The 7,267-nt window shown below is 36.1% G+C and overlaps 1 long non-coding RNA gene across 1 annotated transcript; it reads right to left on the bottom strand.

Annotated features, from left to right (window-relative positions):
- Window positions 1-4,667: 4,667 nt before the first annotated feature.
- On the bottom strand, window positions 4,668-7,267 carry LOC120327699 (uncharacterized). Its single transcript, XR_013477829.1, has 5 exons — window positions 7,052-7,267; window positions 6,419-6,523; window positions 6,226-6,310; window positions 5,435-5,657; window positions 4,668-4,927 (listed from the first exon to the last, which is right to left on the bottom strand). It is a non-coding gene; the product is annotated as an uncharacterized LOC120327699 (long non-coding RNA).

Below are 7,267 nucleotides of genomic sequence, written 5' to 3'. Positions count from 1 at the left end.
TTACTGTGTTAGGGCATTGTAATGTCATAGGCATAGATAATAAATTTGACTCAGGTATAGGCTTTGCAGATTAAACTAAATTAAAAACCAGTTTCAAGGCCCGCACACCATGCAAAGTTGACACTCATCCGCGTGTCGCAAAATTTTTTCTTGTTGGATGCATTTGGCCTGCGCACCGCAGGTTGCACATCCCTGAAGATTAGCAGTCACAACATAAATTTTAGGAATTTTTTCAGTTTGAGTAAAAAAATATCGTTAAGATGGTATATTTTTATGTAATCACAGAAGTACATAACATCCCTGTTTGGATGAATTTAATACTCTTTATTCAAGTGCAAAGATAATTGTACCTTAAAATAATTTGCTTTTTGTCAAAATCATCTAAGTATATATTTATATTAAAAATTTATTAAAAAACCTATCAACTATTATACTCGTATTTAACCACAGGGTGCATACAACAAGCTCAACATAAAATGTTTCTTGGTTTACTCTCTTTTCACATCACAGTTAAAGCCTTTCTAATTGTATGGTCTAAATACTTATCATGACATATTCAGATACACACAGGATAAAATAATTCTGTATACATACATACATAGATATGATTAAAATTTATTTCATTTTGGTTGCATGTCATAAATTGAAAATACTACTTTTGCACAAAGTCACCATTCCTACTGACCTTGATTCTGCATCGCCAATACTAATGGAAAATTGAAAGAGAGGAACGAGTTACGATTTATAATTACAGAAAAGATAGAAGAAAATAAGAAATATGAAACAACAAACACAGTAAATTCCATTTGTCCATTTTAAAACTTAAGCCTAAATAAATTTATAAATCTCGAGCTGAGGCCCTAATAGCGAGTATCATCATCTTGTTTTTCCTATCTCAGTATCCCATGTCAGAAGGTGAACTTGAGAACCAATGTAGTACTTTTATGTGACATGTCTAAACCTCATTCGATGTTTTGGTAACTAACCTGATTTTTTTCGCACTGTGTGTTCGTCTTCTGTGTTGTTCTCTTTATTGTATCCGCCTATCTATTTCATCTTTAAAACTAACTGAACATGATTCAATTCAATGCTCTTTACTCTTAAGTTTCTTGGACACCCCTCCCTGCGATAATTGTTTAACGCAGTTAATAACCACGTACAAAACCCTTAACAGCATCCTAGTGTTGTCTGTGGCAACTTTCCGATTTTTTGACTCGTTAGCGACATCTAGAGGAACTAGCTCAAAGCAAGGCGCTAGAACAATTCAAGTTACTCCTGTCAGGGAAAAATTGTCATCAAAATCAAATGTAAACAACAACGAATCACAGAAGATAGGTTTAAACGAGGTCATTTGAGTTTGGACAAGTCTTCTCCTTACGAATCGGGCTGTTAAAAAACATTCAAATTCCTCAACGTAATATCTGAGGGCTCAAGTCGATTTTTAGTCGATATTATGATTAGAACTCAATATAATGCTTGTAAATTTAATTTAAAAATACTTCTATCGATTGTTTGTATACATTCCTTTTTACATGTGCAGCGGCTAATCAGTTTTGGTTGTTAGTAAATTGGGTGCTCCAGTAGCATACGAACCAAGATGGCTCACAACCTGAACATAGTACGTGTACCAGGTTCGGGTTATCAGGTTGTGCGCCATCTTGGTACGTATACTACGGGAGCGGCGTAAATTGCATGTAATCAGATCACAAAGTGAGACGCCTAAATATTGACCATTCTTCTGTATTTATGTTTGTTTGCTAAGATGTGTTTTGGACTTATATTTAGGTTTGTGTCACTTTATACAGATTTTAGTTATCTTTGCATTGTTTAATTTTTGTGAAGGCATCGATATGAAATCGATCTACCTTCGGCATACGATTTTAGTTATATGGTGGGTACACGGGCAGTAAAATAGTAACAACAAGACAAAGGACTGAAAACTATTTTGGAGGGATAAGATTCTAAATAAGGGAAGAACATGGTCCATTACAATAACTGTAAAATAGGCACAATGGCGCATATTCTGTCGATAGGAAAGAATTCGCAGTTAAGACATAATTTAGAGCCAATCATATTCATTTTTTATTTTCTTCCCTGAACTCGACCTAAGAGATTGAGTACGGTCATGCAAGTTCAAATATGACAGCAATGCCTTATGTATGGTCGTATCAGGGATTTGTACGAGTGAATCGTTGAGCACGGTAAAGAGATCCAACTTTTTATTGCTGTTATTAAGATCTACAGGTTTTAAAAACTAACCTAAAACTAGCAGAATAGTCTAACTGAATCATCACTGTGTACTTCAACATCAATTCCAGCATATAAGTCAATTATCTATAACAACATGGCTTCGCAGCCCAAGCAATCCCTGACCAGGAGTCTCCCGGATCCTGGCCTTTCACCAATTGGCCCCTTAACGCAACAACAGGAGGGGCAAGCTAACTTCCAGATGAATCTCCAGGAAGCAATACAAAGAAATATAGTAGACCAATTACCATCTTTAATTGCCAAATGCCTTGCCGAAAACTTCAACTCCGCGAACTTCACCTCTGAATACCTGCCTATGAGTCCTGGGCTAAAAGAATGTATGGAGGACCAAATGGTGTCTCTAAAAGAAATAAAACAAGATCTAGCTTCTATTAAAGAATCTCAAAGTTTTCAATCAACAAAATATGATGAGATTATTGCCAAGCAAAAAATAACAGATGACAAACTTATGCTCTATGGCAAAAAAATAAGAGATCTAGAAGAGTTGGTCTATGACTTGGAGGACGAATTATACTATGCCACAGAAAAAATTGAGGAACAAGAGCGCCGATCTAGATTGGATAATCTAGAATTTCATGGCATCGCACCTAATGAAAATGAGGACACCGACAAATTGATAACAGAAATTGGAAAGATCATCCACGTGGACATCAAACCATCTGACATCTCTGTAACACATCGTTGTCCAACGCGAAATTCCAACATCCATAAACCGATTGTCGCAAAATTTACCAATCGCAAAATCAGAGCTAAAATTCTCAAAAATCGTCACTTGATCAAAACCGCTACCAATTCAACATCCATAAGGAACCTATCCAAAGCATTTGTTGTTGAGAATTTGACCGACAAAAACAAGAACTTATTTTACAAAGCGAAAATTCTCAAAAGACAATGTGGTTACGCCTTCCTATGGACATCAAATGGCAAAGTGCTGATAAAAAAGAACAAAGACACTAACACTTTATCCATAACTGAAGATGAAGATCTTGATAAAATAAGATGAGTCTATTTAATTTTTTACTGCCATATCCTAGTAAATTATTCTATCATGTTATTGGTTTAAATAACTTCAGTCCCCATTGGAATAGCCCATCTAATGACTTTGCCCCCCTCGCCTCAACCAACCTAATGTTATCTAATTCGAACCCATTAGCATTCCTCATCTATGAGTGATCCTTATCCTACCTGGGAATCAACCAATTTTCATCCCGAAATTCCTTCTATTGCAAGTCGATACCTTGAAATATCCAATATCAATAGAGTAACTTCAAGTTTTCTAGCAACAGATTTTATTATATTGCACCATAACATCAGATCTTTGGCAAAATATGCCGATAATCTAGTTGAGCTAATTTCAAATTTTTGTATTCCACCTCAAATTATTGCTCTAAGCGAGACTAGGATCATGAGTGAAACTGCTGTTGTCAATATTGATATCTCTGGTTACACCTTCATTCATGCTCCCTCCTCTAATCGCGCAGGCGGTGTTGGTTTTTATATTAGGGACAATCTAAACTTTCATTTATGCACTGACTTCAGCCTTTGCCTCCCAAACTGTGAGGACTTGTGGATCGAACTCAAATATTTCCAACCAACCTCAAAAATTCAAAATCTTGTTGTCGGTGTAATATATAGACATCCAAAAAATAATATCCCATCATTCACCACAGCAATGTCTTGTTTATTTGAGAAGCTGGCGATGGCTAAAAAGCAATTTATTATATTAGGCGACTTCAATATAAATCTTTTTAATTCTTGTGACAATCCTACTACCAAGTATCTGGATATGCTAATGTCCAATTTCATATGTCCACTTATCACCAAACCAACCAGAGTGACCTCAACCTCCCACACATTAATTGACCATATCTACACTAATATCATAGATTCCCGCACTTCGTCATTTATTTTGCTCAGTGATCTCACCGACCACTTTCCCATAATGTGCACAATACCAGCAACTAATAGTAACGTTAAAACAAACACTCGCATGAAACGGGACATGACTAAATTTTGTGCTGACTCGTTCAGGCTAGAAGTTGAGTCAATGTGTAATAATTATACTAGTGTTATATTATCTGAAGTAAACTTCAATAGCTCATTTGATACTTTTCTTAGTCACTTCAAGTGGTTAATCAATAAGCATGCCCCATTAAGACCATTTTCGCGTAGAGAAAACAAATTTTATTCCAAACCTTGGATTACTAAAGGAATTCGTAATTCCATTAAACATAAGAACAAAATGTTCAAAAGTAAGTTCCTGAAGGGAAATTTATCCCAGCGTCTCCACTTTAAAAAATATAAAAACATTTTGACACATTTGCAGAGGAGATCAAAACAAATGTATTACCATAACACCCTAGAGAACAACAGAGGCGATGTTAAACGCATTTGGAAAACTATAAATGACATCATCAAAGTAAGGTCCAATGATGAAACCACTATCTCGGAACTGAAGCTTGAAAATGGTACCATAGTCTCAGACCCTGTCGCGATATCCGTTGAATTTAATAAATTTTTTTCATCCGTAGGAAAGAGACTTGCCGATAATGTCCCACACAGTACGAAATCTTTCAAAGCCTTTTTGGGTGCTCCTACACAGAATTCGTTTTTTCTGGAGCCATCAACACCATTAGAAGTTCACCAAGTAATAATGAACCTGAAAAAAGGCAAAGCAGTTGGGCATGATAATATTCCTTCTTTTTTCTTAAAATTAGTCGCAGACAGCATATCCCCAGCTTTGAGTCATTTCTTTAATCTATCATTTAGTTTAGGAATTTTTCCCTCCGCTCTGAAGATTGCTAGGGTAATACCCATCTTCAAAAGTGGCAACAAAAATAATCCTTCAAATTATAGGCCAATTTCAATTCTACCCTGTATCGGCATCGTCCTGGAAAAATTAGTCTATAAAAGAATGCTCAACTTCTGTAACAAATTCAATCTGATCGACAAATGCCTATTCGGATTTCAATCCAATCACTCGACTTCCCATGCCATCCTAGATCTTATTTCATTTATCTATGAAAAAATTGATAAAGGGGAGTCTGTCTGTTGTGCATTCCTGGATTTAAAGAAGGCCTTTGACACAGTTGATCATCAAATTCTTGTCCAAAAGTTGATACACTGTGGTTTTAGAGGTAACGCATGCAAACTATTATGTAATTACCTGAGTGGTCGATCACAGTTTGTTGAAGTAGGATGTCATAGGTCTCCGATGTTGCCCATCCACTGTGGAATTGTCCAAGGTTCGGTCATTGGACCATTGGCTTTCTTACTTTTCATAAATGATTTGTCGAACTGTTCGAATCTTTTAACAAAACTCTTCGCCGATGACGCTTGCTTGCTTGCCAGTGCCAAAGATTCAACCACGCTCCAAAATACTATGAACACTGAAATAGATAAAATAATTGAGTGGATGTTATGCAACAAACTCACTGTGAACGTAAAAAAATCTAAAGTCATGCTATTCAGTCCTAAATCAATTAAAAAACATCCCAACATGTTAATCAAAATCAGGGGGGTTGCTTTGGAAGTTGTTCAATCCTTTAAATATCTCGGGCTCTATATAGATAGTAACTTAAAATGGAACACTCATATTACCGAGATGCACAAGAAATTGTCAAGGTCTGTTGGGATTTTGGGAAAACTTAGGCATTATGTGCAGGATGCTACCCTGCGAACCATTTATTTTGCTCTTTTTCAATCCCACATCCAATATGCTATAACTGCATGGGGCTCTGCAACACAAACCAACATTCACAAATTGGAGGTCTTACAGAATAAAGCTGTTAGAACTCTCTCCAGAGCGTCTATTCGTACAAACTTAAACACCCTTTACCATAAAACCAGGGTGTTGAAACTATCCGACATTTATACTCTAGAGATTGCCAAAGTTATGCACCAATTTCAGAATAATTACTTGCCCACAGCGTTCGACAATTATTTTGTTTCGCTTACCTCTGTGCATGATCACAACACACGCTCTTCGACCAAATCCAATCTTTTTGTACCTCGCTTTTCGCTGAGCAAATCTCAAAATTCCCTGAAATACAAAGGCGTAATAATTTGGAATAACATTCCCCAAAGTTTACGTGACTCCACATATGCTACTTTCAAAATAAAATATAAAAAATTCATGCTTTCATCCTACCTGTCTTTCTCCAGCACATCTGTTTGATGTGCTTGATGTGACTTTCCCTCGGCACTGCCAGCAGAATACTTGACTAGGTCCACAACCTCCCAGAGTCGACAGTACCTGTAATAAGTGAATCTGAATGTTTCATGTAAATTTTAAGTTGCTTCTTTATTATCATCTACTTCCAAAGTGCATGCTCTGCACTATATTATACTGTATGGCCATTTGTCATACAATGGTAATTCAATTTTGCTCATAGCCTAATCGTATAGTGTTAGCAGTATCTTTCAACAGTTCTACACTCATGATCCTTGATATTGGTCTCTCACCAAATACAATTTAATAACTATCTCGTATATATTTTTGTAAAAAGCTATCATATTTACCACTTTATTATTATTGTGCTTTGTTGCATTTTCGAAATTTGTATATATATAGCACTGTTGATACTCAGTGCTGCAGTGGGTATTTCATCCATCTGTTCATACACATATTGTGTTCATTCTATATTCTCAACGATTCCAAGCGGTATGCTTACTAATTTACAACGCTATTTATTGTTACCCCCATCTACTTTGTTGAGTTAACCTGTTTTTCACAGATTAGAATAATTTTTATCTTTAATGTATTAATGACGATTCGACTTACCCCAGCACTTGCAATCTTCTTGCACCCCAGCACTTGCAATCTTCATGCAATCTTATTCGAACTCTTGGCAAACATTTATAACTATGATTACGCCGTGTTATCGGCATAATATCCCTACCGGGATATATTTAAAATCTGTTAAATAACTATCAATTCCATAACGCTGCGATATCGGTTCGGTATCCTGTCATCGCACTGTACTGCATTCCTGCTGCC

The sequence above is a fragment of the Styela clava genome, chromosome 9, assembly GCF_964204865.1.
Source record: "Styela clava chromosome 9, kaStyClav1.hap1.2, whole genome shotgun sequence".
NCBI lineage: Eukaryota > Metazoa > Chordata > Ascidiacea > Stolidobranchia > Styelidae > Styela > Styela clava.
This window is presented reverse-complemented; position numbering and strand designations above follow the sequence as displayed.